Below are 17,000 nucleotides of genomic sequence, written 5' to 3' on the forward strand. Positions count from 1 at the left end.
CATTGTTAGCTAGACTCCTGAATCTCAAGGTTAGCAAACAATGTTGATACCCTTGTCAGAGGCACCATACTTAAACATATGGTACGTTAGTTAATGCTCTAATTAATTAGACCCTACTTAGCTACACCAATAAATCTCAAGGTCTTTGAGAGGCAATAGTCTTACAAAAAAAAAAAACAATCAAGAGTTGCTACTCATATCAGATTTATCCTCCTGAAGTAAGACCTTCAAATCGCAAGGTTAGCAGCAATGGAATGAATCGTGACACCTTTTGATGAGGCATTTGTCTCTAATAAACTACATACAAGTTCTAATTTATCAATTAGAACCTAATTTGCTACAGCTATCAAATCTCAATGTTGGAAGCAATGGAATAACTTATGATACCCTTTGTGGAGGCACTAATCTCTAACAAACAGTACACAAGTTCATGCTCTAATTAATTAGAACCTCCTTAACTAGACCCCCAAAACTCAAGGATAGCAACGATGGAGTAGATATTGATAGCCTCTGAGAGGCAACCTTCTCCACCAAAAATAGTATGCCAGATGCTGCTCCTATCAGGTACAACAATCTGAGCTTGGACTCTCAAATTCAAAGGTAAGCATAAATGGAAGGACTCATGTCATGCTCCAAAAAATGGTACACAAGTAAGTGTTCTAGTCATTTACCAGCTCTTTAGCTAGAAACCCTTAATCTTAACGTCAGCAACAACTGAATGAAACTTGATGCCCATTGAAAGGCAACAGTATTCTCAAAAATGGTACATTAGTTGCTGCTCCTATGAGACACACATCTTGAGATTGCTTCTTAATGTCAGAAGCAATGGAACGACTCATGATACCCTTTGTGGAGGCATCAGTCTTTAACATAGGGTACACAAGTTAATGCTCTAATTAAAACCCACTAGCTAGTTGTCTAAATCTCAAGGATAGCAACAATGGAGTGGATTTTGATACCCTTTGAGAGGAAAAAGTATCCACAAAAATGTTACAAAGGTTGCTGCTCCTATCAGATACAATGTCCTAAACTAGGACCCTGAAATCTAAATGTCAGCAGCCATGGAATGACTGATGATACCCTTCATGGAGGCATCAGTTTCCAAAAACTGGTTCAGATGTTGCTGCTCTAATCATTCAAAACCTATTTAGCTAGAATGCCTAAATCTCAAGGCCAGCAGCAATTGAGTTGATCGGCATACCCTTTGCAGAGGCACTCGTCTCTAATAAATGGCACACGATATGCTGCTTTCCTCAGACGAAACCTCCTGAGCTAAAATCCCCAAATTAGAAGATCAGTAATAATAGAAACAATGTTGATAAAGTCTTTTGCCTCTGCCAAGGTTAACAAGTGGTACATGACTTAATGATCTAATCAACTATACCCTCCTTAGCTAGCCCCCGAAATATAAAGGATAGCAACAATGGATTGGATAAATGGTACCTAATTTGCTGATCTACTCATTTAGAACATATTTAGCTAGACTTTCTATCTCTCATGGTCAGAAACAATTGAGTAGATCATGATACCTTTTGGTAAGGCACAAGTCTCTAATAAATGACACAAGAGTTGATTTACTACTCAGTCTGAACCTCCTGAGCTAAAATCCCCAAATTTGCAGATCAGTAACAATAGATACAATATTAATACCTTTGGCAGAGGCACCAGTCTTCAAAAAATGGTACATGAGTCAATCCTCTAATTAATTAGAACATTGTTAGCTAGACTCCTGAATCTCAAGGTTAGCAAACAATGTTGATACCCTTGTCAGAGGGACCATACTTAAACATATGGTACGTTAGTTAATGCTCTAATTAATTAGACCCTACTTAGCTACACCAATAAATCTCAAGGTCTTTGAGAGGCAATAGTCTTACAAAAAAAAAAAACAATCACGAGTTGCTACTAATATCAGATTTATCCTCCTGAAGTAAGACCTTCAAATCGCAAGGTTAGCAGCAATGGAATCAATCGTGACACCTTTTGATGAGGCATTTGTCTCTAATAAACTACATACAAGTTCTAATTTATCAATTAGAACCTAATTTGCTACAGCTATCAAATCTCAATGTTGGAAGCAATGGAATAACTTATGATACCCTTTGTGGAGGCACCAATCTCTAACAAACAGTACACAAGTTCATGCTCTAATTAATTAGGACCTCCTTAACTAGACCCCCAAAACTCAAGGATAGCAACGATGGAGTAGATATTGATAGCCTCTGAGAGGCAACCTTCTCCACCAAAAATAGTATGCCAGATGCTGCTCCTATCAGGTACAACAATCTGAGCTTGCACTCTCAAATTCAAAGGTAAGCATAAATGGAAGGACTCATGTCATGCTCCAAAAAATGGTACACAAGTAAGTGTTCTAGTCATTTACCAGCTCTTTAGCTAGAAACCCGTAATCTTAACGTCAGCAACAACTGAATGAAACTTGATGCCCATTGAAAGGCAACAGTATTCTCAAAAATGGTACATTAGTTGCTGCTCCTATGAGACACACATCTTGAGATTGCTTCTTAATGTCAGAAGCAATGGAACGACTCATGATACCCTTTGTGGAGGCATCAGTCTTTAACATAGGGTACACAAGTTAATGCTCTAATTAAAACCCACTAGCTAGTTGTCTAAATCTCAAGGATAGCAACAATGGAGTGGATTTTGATACCCTTTGAGAGGAAAAAGTATCCACAAAAATGTTACAAAGGTTGCTGCTCCTATCAGATGCAATGTCCTAAACTAGGACCCTGAAATCTAAATGTCAGCAGCCATGGAATGACTGATGATACCCTTCATGGAGGCATCAGTTTCCAAAAACTGGTTCAGATGTTGCTGCTCTAATCATTCAAAACCTATTTAGCTAGAATGCCTAAATCTCAAGGCCAGCAGCAATTGAGTTGATCGGCATACCCTTTGCAGAGGCACTCGTCTCTAATAAATGGCACACGATATGCTGCTTTCCTCAGACTAAACCTCCTGAGCTAAAATCCCCAAATTGGAAGATCAGTAATAATAGAAACAATGTTGATAAAGTCTTTTGCCTCTGCCAAGGTTAACAAGTGGTACATGACTTAATGATCTAATCAACTATACCCTCCTTAGCTAGCCCCCGAAATATAAAGGATAGCAACAATGGATTGGATAAATGGTACCTAATTTGCTGATCTACTCATTTAGAACATATTTAGCTAGACTTTCTATCTCTCATGGTCAGAAACAATTGAGTCGATCATGATACCTTTTGGTAAGGCACAAGTCTCTAATAAATGACACAAGAGTTGATTTACTACTCAGTCTGAACCTCCTGAGCTAAAATCCCCAAATTTGCAGATCAGTAACAATAGATACAATATTAATACCTTTGGCAGAGGCACCAGTCTTCAAAAAATGGTACATGAGTCAATCCTCTAATTAATTAGAGCATTGTTAGCTAGACTCCTGAATCTCAAGGTTAGCAAACAATGTTGATACCCTTGTCAGAGGCACCATACTTAAACATATGGTACGTTAGTTAATGCTCTAATTAATTAGACCCTACTTAGCTACACCAATAAATCTCAAGGTCTTTGAGAGGCAATAGTCTTACAAAAAAAAACAATCAAGAGTTGCTACTCATATCAGATTTATCCTCCTGAAGTAAGACCATCAAATCGCAAGGTTAGCAGCAATGGAAACAATCGTGACACCTTTTGATGAGGCATTTGTCTCTAATAAACTACATACAAGTTCTAATTTATCAATTAGAACCTAATTTGCTACAGCTATCAAATCTCAATGTTGGAAGCAATGGAATAACTTATGATACCCTTTGTGGAGGCACCAATCTCTAACAAACAGTACACAAGTTCATGCTCTAATTAATTAGAACCTCCTTAACTAGACCCCCAAAACTCAAGGATAGCAACGATGGAGTAGATATTGATAGCCTCTGAGAGGCAACCTTCTCCACCAAAAATAGTATGCCAGATGCTGCTCCTATCAGGTACAACAATCTGAGCTTGGACTCTCAAATTCAAAGGTAAGCATAAATGGAAGGACTCATGTCATGCTCCAAAAAATGGTACACAAGTAAGTGTTCTAGTCATTTACCAGCTCTTTAGCTAGAAACCCTTAATCTTAACGTCAGCAACAACTGAATGAAACTTAATGCCCATTGAAAGGCAACAGTATTCTCAAAAATGGTACATTAGTTGCTGCTCCTATGAGACACACATCTTGAGATTGCTTCTTAATGTCAGAAGCAATGGAACGACTCATGATACCCTTTGTGGAGGCATCAGTCTTTAACATAGGGTACACAAGTTAATGCTCTAATTAAAACCCACTAGCTAGTTGTCTAAATCTCAAGGATAGCAACAATGGAGTGGATTTTGATACCCTTTGAGAGGAAAAAGTATCCACAAAAATGTTACAAAGGTTGCTGCTCCTATCAGATACAATGTCCTAAACTAGGAACCTGAAATCTAAATGTCAGCAGCAATGGAACACAAGTTAATGCTCTAATTAATTAAAACCCACTAGCTAGTTGTCTAAATCTCAAGGATAGCAACAATGGAGTGGATTTTGATACCCTTTGAGAGGAAAAAGTATCCACAAAAATGTTACAAAGGTTGCTGTTCCTATCAGATACAATGTCCTAAACTAGGACCCTGAAATCTAAATGTCAGCAGCCATGGAATGACTGATGATACCCTTCATGGAGGCATCAGTTTCCAAAAACTGGTTCAGATGTTGCTGCTCTAATCATTCAAAACCTATTTAGCTAGAATGCCTAAATCTCAAGGCCAGCAGCAATTGAGTTGATCGGCATACCCTTTGCAGAGGCACTCGTCTCTAATAAATGGCACACGATATGCTGCTTTCCTCAGACTAAACCTCCTGAGCTAAAATCCCCAAATTGGAAGATCAGTAATAATAGAAACAATGTTGATAAAGACTTTTGCCTCTGCCAAGGTTAACAAGTGGTACATGACTTAATGATCTAATCAACTATACCCTCCTTAGCTAGCCCCCGAAATATAAAGGATAGCAACAATGGATTGGATAAATGGTACCTAATTTGCTGATCTACTCATTTAGAACATATTTAGCTAGACTTTCTATCTCTCATGGTCAGAAACAATTGAGTAGATCATGATACCTTTTGGTAAGGCACAAGTCTCTAATAAATGACACAAGAGTTGATTTACTACTCAGTCTGAACCTCCTGAGCTAAAATCCCCAAATTTGCAGATCAGTAACAATAGATACAATATTAATACCTTTGGCAGAGACACCAGTCTTCAAAAAATGGTACATGAGTCAATCCTCTAATTAATTAGAACATTGTTAGCTAGACTCCTGAATCTCAAGGTTAGCAAACAATGTTGATACCCTTGTCAGAGGCACCATACTTAAACATATGGTACGTTAGTTAATGCTCTAATTAATTAGACCCTACTTAGCTACACCAATAAATCTCAAGGTCTTTGAGAGGCAATAGTCTTACAAAAAAAAAAACAATCAAGAGTTGCTACTCATATCAGATTTAACCTCCTGAAGTAAGACCTTCAAATCGCAAGGTTAGCAGCAATGGAATCAATCGTGACACCTTTTGATGAGGCATTTGTCTCTAATAAACTACATACAAGTTCTAATTTATCAATTAGAACCTAATTTGCTACAGCTATCAAATCTCAATGTTGGAAGCAATGGAATAACTTATGATACCCTTTGTGGAGGCACCAATCTCTAACAAACAGTACACAAGTTCATGCTCTAATTAATTAGAACCTCCTTAACTAGACCCCCAAAACTCAAGGATAGCAACGATGGAGTTGATATTGATAGCCTCTGAGAGGCAACCTTCTCCACCAAAAATAGTATGCCAGATGCTGCTCCTATCAGGTACAACAATCTGAGCTTGCACTCTCAAATTAAAAGGTAAGCAAAAATGGAAGGACTCATGTCATGCTCCAAAAAATGGTACACAAGTAAGTGTTCTAGTCATTTACCAGCTCTTTAGCTAGAAACCCTTAATCTTAACGTCAGCAACAACTGAATGAAACTTGATGCCCTTTGAAAGGCAACAGTATTCTCAAAAATGGTACATTAGTTGCTGCTCCTATGAGACACACATCTTGAGATTGCTTCTTAATGTCAGAAGCAATTGAACGACTCATGATACCCTTTGTGGAGGCATCAGTCTTTAACATAGGGTACACAAGTTAATGCTCTAATTAAAACCCACTAGCTAGTTGTCTAAATCTCAAGGATAGCAACAATGGAGTGGATTTTGATACCCTTTGAGAGGAAAAAGTATCCACAAAAATGTTACAAAGGTTGCTGCTCCTATCAGATACAATGTCCTAAACTAGGACCCTGAAATCTAAGTGTCAGCAGCCATGGAATGACTGATGATACCCTTCATGGAGGCATCAGTTTCCAAAAACTGGTTCAGATGTTGCTGCTCTAATCATTCAAAACCTATTTAGCTAGAATGCCTAAATCTCAAGGCCAGCAGCAATTGAGTTGATCGGCATACCCTTTGCAGAGGCACTCGTCTCTAATAAATGGCACACGATATGCTGCTTTCCTCAGACTAAACCTCCTGAGCTAAAATCCCCAAATTGGAAGATCAGTAATAATAGAAACAATGTTGATAAAGACTTTTGCCTCTGCCAAGGTTAACAAGTGGTACATGACTTAATGATCTAATCAACTATACCCTCCTTAGCTAGCCCCCGAAATATAAAGGATAGCAACAATGGATTGGATAAATGGTACCTAATTTGCTGATCTACTCATTTAGAACATATTTAGCTAGACTTTCTATCTCTCCAAGGTCAGAAACAATAGAGTAGATCATGATACCTTTTGGTAAGGCACAAGTCTCTACTAAATGACACAAGAGTTGATTTACTACTCAGTCTGAACCTCCTGAGCTAAAATCCCCAAATTTGCAGATCAGTAACAATAGATACAATATTAATACCTTTGGCAGAGGCACCAGTCTTCAAAAAATGGTACATGAGTCAATCCTCTAATTAATTAGAACATTGTTAGCTAGACTCCTGAATCTCAAGGTTAGCAAACAATGTTGATACCCTTGTCAGAGGCACCATACTTAAACATATGGTACGTTAGTTAATGCTCTAATTAATTAGACCCTACTTAGCTACACCAATAAATCTCAAGGTCTTTGAGAGGCAATAGTCTTACAAAAAAAAAAACAATCAAGAGTTGCTACTCATATCAGATTTATCCTCCTGAAGTAAGACCTTCAAATCGCAAGGTTAGCAGCAATGGAATCAACCGTGACACCTTTTGATGAGGCATTTGTCTCTAATAAACTACATACAAGTTCTAATTTATCAATTAGAACCTAATTTGCTACAGCTATCAAATCTCAATGTTGGAAGCAATGGAATAACTTATGATACCCTTTGTGGAGGCACCAATCTCTAACAAACAGTACACAAGTTCATGCTCTAATTAATTAGAACCTCCTTAACTAGACCCCCAAAACTCAAGGATAGCAACGATGGAGTTGATATTGATAGCCTCTGAGAGGCAACCTTCTCCACCAAAAATAGTATGCCAGATGCTGCTCCTATCAGGTACAACAATCTGAGCTTGCACTCTCAAATTAAAAGGTAAGCAAAAATGGAAGGACTCATGTCATGCTCCAAAAAATGGTACACAAGTAAGTGTTCTAGTCATTTACCAGCTCTTTAGCTAGAAACCCTTAATCTTAACGTCAGCAACAACTGAATGAAACTTGATGCCCTTTGAAAGGCAACAGTATTCTCAAAAATGGTACATTAGTTGCTGCTCCTATGAGACACACATCTTGAGATTGCTTCTTAATGTCAGAAGCAATGGAACGACTCATGATACCCTTTGTGGAGGCATCAGTCTTTAACATAGGGTACACAAGTTAATGCTCTAATTAAAACCCACTAGCTAGTTGTCTAAATCTCAAGGATAGCAACAATGGAGTGGATTTTGATACCCTTTGAGAGGAAAAAGTATCCACAAAAATGTTACAAAGGTTGCTGCTCCTATCAGATACAATGTCCTAAACTAGGACCCTGAGATCTAAATGTCAGCAGCAATGGAACACAAGTTAATACTCTAATTAATTAAAACCCACTAGCTAGTTGTCTAAATCTCAAGGATAGCAACAATGGAGTGGATTTTGATACCCTTTGAGAGGAAAAAGTATCCACAAAAATGTTACAAAGGTTGCTGCTCCTATCAGATACAATGTCCTAAACTAGGACCCTGAAATCTAAATGTCAGCAGCAATGGAATGACTGATGATACCCTTCATGGAGGCATCAGTTTCCAAAAACTGGTTCAGATGTTGCTGCTCTAATCATTCAAAACCTATTTAGCTAGAATGCCTAAATCTCAAGGCCAGCAGCAATTGAGTTGATCGGCATACCCTTTGCAGAGGCACTCGTCTCTAATAAATGGCACACGATATGCTGCTTTCCTCAGACTAAACCTCCTGAGCTAAAATCCCCAAATTGGAAGATCAGTAATAATAGAAACAATGTTGATAAAGACTTTTGCCTCTGCCATGGTTAACAAGTGGTACATGACTTAATGATCTAATCAACTATACCCTCCTTAGCTAGACCCCGAAATATAAATGATAGCAACAATGGATTGGATAAATGGTACCTAATTTGCTGATCTACTCATTTAGAACATATTTAGCTAGACTTTCTATCTCTCATGGTCAGAAACAATTGAGTAGATCATGATACCTTTTGGTAAGGCACAAGTCTCTAATAAATGACACAAGAGTTGATTTACTACTCAGTCTGAACCTCCTGAGCTAAAATCCCCAAATTTGCAGATCAGTAACAATAGATACAATATTAATACCTTTGGCAGAGGCACCAGTCTTCAAAAAATGGTACATGAGTCAATCCTCTAATTAATTAGAACATTGTTAGCTAGACTCCTGAATCTCAAGGTTAGCAAACAATGTTGATACCCTTGTCAGAGGCACCATACTTAAACATATGGTACGTTAGTTAATGCTCTAATTAATTAGACCCTACTTAGCTACACCAATAAATCTCAAGGTCTTTGAGAGGCAATAGTCTTACAAAAAAAAAACAATCAAGAGTTGCTACTCATATCAGATTTATCCTCCTGAAGTAAGACCTTCAAATCGCAAGGTTAGCAGCAATGGAATCAATCGTGACACCTTTTGATGAGGCATTTGTCTCTAATAAACTACATACAAGTTCTAATTTATCAATTAGAACCTAATTTGCTACAGCTATCAAATCTCAATGTTGGAAGCAATGGAATAACTTATGATACCCTTTGTGGAGGCACCAATCTCTAACAAACAGTACACAAGTTCATGCTCTAATTAATTAGAACCACCTTAACTAGACCCCCAAAACACAAGGATAGCAACGATGGAGTTGATATTGATAGCCTCTGAGAGGCAACCTTCTCCACCAAAAATAGTATGCCAGATGCTGCTCCTATCAGGTACAACAATCTGAGCTTGCACTCTCAAATTAAAAGGTAAGTAAAAATGGAAGGACTCATGTCATGCTCCAAAAAATGGTACACAAGTAAGTGTTCTAGTCATTTACCAGCTCTTTAGCTAGAAACCCTTAATCTTAACGTCAGCAACAACTGAATGAAACTTGATGCCCTTTGAAAGGCAACAGTATTCTCAAAAATGGTACATTAGTTGCTGCTCCTATGAGACACACATCTTGAGATTGCTTCTTAATGTCAGAAGCAATGGAACGACTCATGATACCCTTTGTGGAGGCATCAGTCTTTAACATAGGGTACACAAGTTAATGCTCTAATTAAAACCCACTAGCTAGTTGTCTAAATCTCAAGGATAGCAACAATGGAGTGGATTTTGATACCCTTTGAGAGGAAAAAGTATCCACAAAAATGTTACAAAGGTTGCTGTTCCTATCAGATACAATGTCCTAAACTAGGACCCTGAAATCTAAATGTCAGCAGCCATGGAATGACTGATGATACCCTTCATGGAGGCATCAGTTTCCAAAAACTGGTTCAGATGTTGCTGCTCTAATCATTCAAAACCTATTTAGCTAGAATGCCTAAATCTCAAGGCCAGCAGCAATTGAGTTGATCGGCATACCCTTTGCAGAGGCACTCGTCTCTAATAAATGGCACACGATATGCTGCTTTCCTCAGACTAAACCTCCTGAGCTAAAATCCCCAAATTGGAAGATCAGTAATAATAGAAACAATGTTGATAAAGACTTTTGCCTCTGCCAAGGTTAACAAGTGGTACATGACTTAATGATCTAATCAACTATACCCTCCTTAGCTAGCCCCCGAAATATAAAGGATAGCAACAATGGATTGGATAAATGGTACCTAATTTGCTGATCTACTCATTTAGAACATATTTAGCTAGACTTTCTATCTCTCATGGTCAGAAACAATTGAGTAGATCATGATACCTTTTGGTAAGGCACAAGTCTCTAATAAATGACACAAGAGTTGATTTACTACTCAGTCTGAACCTCCTGAGCTAAAATCCCCAAATTTGCAGATCAGTAACAATAGATACAATATTAATACCTTTGGCAGAGACACCAGTCTTCAAAAAATGGTACATGAGTCAATCCTCTAATTAATTAGAACATTGTTAGCTAGACTCCTGAATCTCAAGGTTAGCAAACAATGTTGATACCCTTGTCAGAGGCACCATACTTAAACATATGGTACGTTAGTTAATGCTCTAATTAATTAGACCCTACTTAGCTACACCAATAAATCTCAAGGTCTTTGAGAGGCAATAGTCTTACAAAAAAAAAAACAATCAAGAGTTGCTACTCATATCAGATTTAACCTCCTGAAGTAAGACCTTCAAATCGCAAGGTTAGCAGCAATGGAATCAATCGTGACACCTTTTGATGAGGCATTTGTCTCTAATAAACTACATACAAGTTCTAATTTATCAATTAGAACCTAATTTGCTACAGCTATCAAATCTCAATGTTGGAAGCAATGGAATAACTTATGATACCCTTTGTGGAGGCACCAATCTCTAACAAACAGTACACAAGTTCATGCTCTAATTAATTAGAACCTCCTTAACTAGACCCCCAAAACTCAAGGATAGCAACGATGGAGTTGATATTGATAGCCTCTGAGAGGCAACCTTCTCCACCAAAAATAGTATGCCAGATGCTGCTCCTATCAGGTACAACAATCTGAGCTTGCACTCTCAAATTAAAAGGTAAGCAAAAATGGAAGGACTCATGTCATGCTCCAAAAAATGGTACACAAGTAAGTGTTCTAGTCATTTACCAGCTCTTTAGCTAGAAACCCTTAATCTTAACGTCAGCAACAACTGAATGAAACTTGATGCCCTTTGAAAGGCAACAGTATTCTCAAAAATGGTACATTAGTTGCTGCTCCTATGAGACACACATCTTGAGATTGCTTCTTAATGTCAGAAGCAATTGAACGACTCATGATACCCTTTGTGGAGGCATCAGTCTTTAACATAGGGTACACAAGTTAATGCTCTAATTAAAACCCACTAGCTAGTTGTCTAAATCTCAAGGATAGCAACAATGGAGTGGATTTTGATACCCTTTGAGAGGAAAAAGTATCCACAAAAATGTTACAAAGGTTGCTGCTCCTATCAGATACAATGTCCTAAACTAGGACCCTGAAATCTAAATGTCAGCAGCCATGGAATGACTGATGATACCCTTCATGGAGGCATCAGTTTCCAAAAACTGGTTCAGATGTTGCTGCTCTAATCATTCAAAACCTATTTAGCTAGAATGCCTAAATCTCAAGGCCAGCAGCAATTGAGTTGATCGGCATACCCTTTGCAGAGGCACTCGTCTCTAATAAATGGCACACGATATGCTGCTTTCCTCAGACTAAACCTCCTGAGCTAAAATCCCCAAATTGGAAGATCAGTAATAATAGAAACAATGTTGATAAAGACTTTTGCCTCTGCCAAGGTTAACAAGTGGTACATGACTTAATGATCTAATCAACTATACCCTCCTTAGCTAGCCCCCGAAATATAAAGGATAGCAACAATGGATTGGATAAATGGTACCTAATTTGCTGATCTACTCATTTAGAACATATTTAGCTAGACTTTCTATCTCTCCAAGGTCAGAAACAATAGAGTAGATCATGATACCTTTTGGTAAGGCACAAGTCTCTACTAAATGACACAAGAGTTGATTTACTACTCAGTCTGAACCTCCTGAGCTAAAATCCCCAAATTTGCAGATCAGTAACAATAGATACAATATTAATACCTTTGGCAGAGGCACCAGTCTTCAAAAAATGGTACATGAGTCAATCCTCTAATTAATTAGAACATTGTTAGCTAGACTCCTGAATCTCAAGGTTAGCAAACAATGTTGATACCCTTGTCAGAGGCACCATACTTAAACATATGGTACGTTAGTTAATGCTCTAATTAATTAGACCCTACTTAGCTACACCAATAAATCTCAAGGTCTTTGAGAGGCAATAGTCTTACAAAAAAAAAAACAATCAAGAGTTGCTACTCAAATCAGATTTATCCTCCTGAAGTAAGACCTTCAAATCGCAAGGTTAGCAGCAATGGAATCAACCGTGACACCTTTTGATGAGGCATTTGTCTCTAATAAACTACATACAAGTTCTAATTTATCAATTAGAACCTAATTTGCTACAGCTATCAAATCTCAATGTTGGAAGCAATGGAATAACTTATGATACCCTTTGTGGAGGCACCAATCTCTAACAAACAGTACACAAGTTCATGCTCTAATTAATTAGAACCTCCTTAACTAGACCCCCAAAACTCAAGGATAGCAACGATGGAGTTGATATTGATAGCCTCTGAGAGGCAACCTTCTCCACCAAAAATAGTATGCCAGATGCTGCTCCTATCAGGTACAACAATCTGAGCTTGCACTCTCAAATTAAAAGGTAAGCAAAAATGGAAGGACTCATGTCATGCTCCAAAAAATGGTACACAAGTAAGTGTTCTAGTCATTTACCAGCTCTTTAGCTAGAAACCCTTAATCTTAACGTCAGCAACAACTGAATGAAACTTGATGCCCTTTGAAAGGCAACAGTATTCTCAAAAATGGTACATTAGTTGCTGCTCCTATGAGACACACATCTTGAGATTGCTTCTTAATGTCAGAAGCAATGGAACGACTCATGATACCCTTTGTGGAGGCATCAGTCTTTAACATAGGGTACACAAGTTAATGCTCTAATTAAAACCCACTAGCTAGTTGTCTAAATCTCAAGGATAGCAACAATGGAGTGGATTTTGATACCCTTTGAGAGGAAAAAGTATCCACAAAAATGTTACAAAGGTTGCTGCTCCTATCAGATACAATGTCCTAAACTAGGACCCTGAGATCTAAATGTCAGCAGCAATGGAACACAAGTTAATACTCTAATTAATTAAAACCCACTAGCTAGTTGTCTAAATCTCAAGGATAGCAACAATGGAGTGGATTTTGATACCCTTTGAGAGGAAAAAGTATCCACAAAAATGTTACAAAGGTTGCTGCTCCTATCAGATACAATGTCCTAAACTAGGACCCTGAAATCTAAATGTCAGCAGCAATGGAATGACTGATGATACCCTTCATGGAGGCATCAGTTTCCAAAAACTGGTTCAGATGTTGCTGCTCTAATCATTCAAAACCTATTTAGCTAGAATGCCTAAATCTCAAGGCCAGCAGCAATTGAGTTGATCGGCATACCCTTTGCAGAGGCACTCGTCTCTAATAAATGGCACACGATATGCTGCTTTCCTCAGACTAAACCTCCTGAGCTAAAATCCCCAAATTGGAAGATCAGTAATAATAGAAACAATGTTGATAAAGACTTTTGCCTCTGCCATGGTTAACAAGTGGTACATGACTTAATGATCTAATCAACTATACCCTCCTTAGCTAGACCCCGAAATATAAATGATAGCAACAATGGATTGGATAAATGGTACCTAATTTGCTGATCTACTCATTTAGAACATATTTAGCTAGACTTTCTATCTCTCATGGTCAGAAACAATTGAGTAGATCATGATACCTTTTGGTAAGGCACAAGTCTCTAATAAATGACACAAGAGTTGATTTACTACTCAGTCTGAACCTCCTGAGCTAAAATCCCCAAATTTGCAGATCAGTAACAATAGATACAATATTAATACCTTTGGCAGAGGCACCAGTCTTCAAAAAATGGTACATGAGTCAATCCTCTAATTAATTAGAACATTGTTAGCTAGACTCCTGAATCTCAAGGTTAGCAAACAATGTTGATACCCTTGTCAGAGGCACCATACTTAAACATATGGTACGTTAGTTAATGCTCTAATTAATTAGACCCTACTTAGCTACACCAATAAATCTCAAGGTCTTTGAGAGGCAATAGTCTTACAAAAAAAAAACAATCAAGAGTTGCTACTCATATCAGATTTATCCTCCTGAAGTAAGACCTTCAAATCGCAAGGTTAGCAGCAATGGAATCAATCGTGACACCTTTTGATGAGGCATTTGTCTCTAATAAACTACATACAAGTTCTAATTTATCAATTAGAACCTAATTTGCTACAGCTATCAAATCTCAATGTTGGAAGCAATGGAATAACTTATGATACCCTTTGTGGAGGCACCAATCTCTAACAAACAGTACACAAGTTCATGCTCTAATTAATTAGAACCACCTTAACTAGACCCCCAAAACACAAGGATAGCAACGATGGAGTTGATATTGATAGCCTCTGAGAGGCAACCTTCTCCACCAAAAATAGTATGCCAGATGCTGCTCCTATCAGGTACAACAATCTGAGCTTGCACTCTCAAATTAAAAGGTAAGTAAAAATGGAAGGACTCATGTCATGCTCCAAAAAATGGTACACAAGTAAGTGTTCTAGTCATTTACCAGCTCTTTAGCTAGAAACCCTTAATCTTAACGTCAGCAACAACTGAATGAAACTTGATGCCCTTTGAAAGGCAACAGTATTCTCAAAAATGGTACATTAGTTGCTGCTCCTATGAGACACACATCTTGAGATTGCTTCTTAATGTCAGAAGCAATGGAACGACTCATGATACCCTTTGTGGAGGCATCAGTCTTTAACATAGGGTACACAAGTTAATGCTCTAATTAAAACCCACTAGCTAGTTGTCTAAATCTCAAGGATAGCAACAATGGAGTGGATTTTGATACCCTTTGAGAGGAAAAAGTATCCACAAAAATGTTACAAAGGTTGCTGTTCCTATCAGATACAATGTCCTAAACTAGGACCCTGAAATCTAAATGTCAGCAGCCATGGAATGACTGATGATACCCTTCATGGAGGCATCAGTTTCCAAAAACTGGTTCAGATGTTGCTGCTCTAATCATTCAAAACCTATTTAGCTAGAATGCCTAAATCTCAAGGCCAGCAGCAATTGAGTTGATCGGCATACCCTTTGCAGAGGCACTCGTCTCTAATAAATGGCACACGATATGCTGCTTTCCTCAGACTAAACCTCCTGAGCTAAAATCCCCAAATTGGAAGATCAGTAATAATAGAAACAATGTTGATAAAGACTTTTGCCTCTGCCAAGGTTAACAAGTGGTACATGACTTAATGATCTAATCAACTATACCCTCCTTAGCTAGCCCCCGAAATATAAAGGATAGCAACAATGGATTGGATAAATGGTACCTAATTTGCTGATCTACTCATTTAGAACATATTTAGCTAGACTTTCTATCTCTCATGGTCAGAAACAATTGAGTAGATCATGATACCTTTTGGTAAGGCACAAGTCTCTAATAAATGACACAAGAGTTGATTTACTACTCAGTCTGAACCTCCTGAGCTAAAATCCCCAAATTTGCAGATCAGTAACAATAGATACAATATTAATACCTTTGGCAGAGACACCAGTCTTCAAAAAATGGTACATGAGTCAATCCTCTAATTAATTAGAACATTGTTAGCTAGACTCCTGAATCTCAAGGTTAGCAAACAATGTTGATACCCTTGTCAGAGGCACCATACTTAAACATATGGTACGTTAGTTAATGCTCTAATTAATTAGACCCTACTTAGCTACACCAATAAATCTCAAGGTCTTTGAGAGGCAATAGTCTTACAAAAAAAAAAACAATCAAGAGTTGCTACTCATATCAGATTTAACCTCCTGAAGTAAGACCTTCAAATCGCAAGGTTAGCAGCAATGGAATCAATCGTGACACCTTTTGATGAGGCATTTGTCTCTAATAAACTACATACAAGTTCTAATTTATCAATTAGAACCTAATTTGCTACAGCTATCAAATCTCAATGTTGGAAGCAATGGAATAACTTATGATACCCTTTGTGGAGGCACCAATCTCTAACAAACAGTACACAAGTTCATGCTCTAATTAATTAGAACCTCCTTAACTAGACCCCCAAAACTCAAGGATAGCAACGATGGAGTTGATATTGATAGCCTCTGAGAGGCAACCTTCTCCACCAAAAATAGTATGCCAGATGCTGCTCCTATCAGGTACAACAATCTGAGCTTGCACTCTCAAATTAAAAGGTAAGCAAAAATGGAAGGACTCATGTCATGCTCCAAAAAATGGTACACAAGTAAGTGTTCTAGTCATTTACCAGCTCTTTAGCTAGAAACCCTTAATCTTAACGTCAGCAACAACTGAATGAAACTTGATGCCCTTTGAAAGGCAACAGTATTCTCAAAAATGGTACATTAGTTGCTGCTCCTATGAGACACACATCTTGAGATTGCTTCTTAATGTCAGAAGCAATTGAACGACTCATGATACCCTTTGTGGAGGCATCAGTCTTTAACATAGGGTACACAAGTTAATGCTCTAATTAAAACCCACTAGCTAGTTGTCTAAATCTCAAGGATAGCAACAATGGAGTGGATTTTGATACCCTTTGAGAGGAAAAAGTATCCACAAAAATGTTACAAAGGTTGCTGCTCCTATCAGATACAATG

This window comes from Spea bombifrons, chromosome 4, assembly GCF_027358695.1.
Source record: "Spea bombifrons isolate aSpeBom1 chromosome 4, aSpeBom1.2.pri, whole genome shotgun sequence".
Classification (NCBI taxonomy): Eukaryota; Metazoa; Chordata; class Amphibia; order Anura; family Pelobatidae; genus Spea; species Spea bombifrons.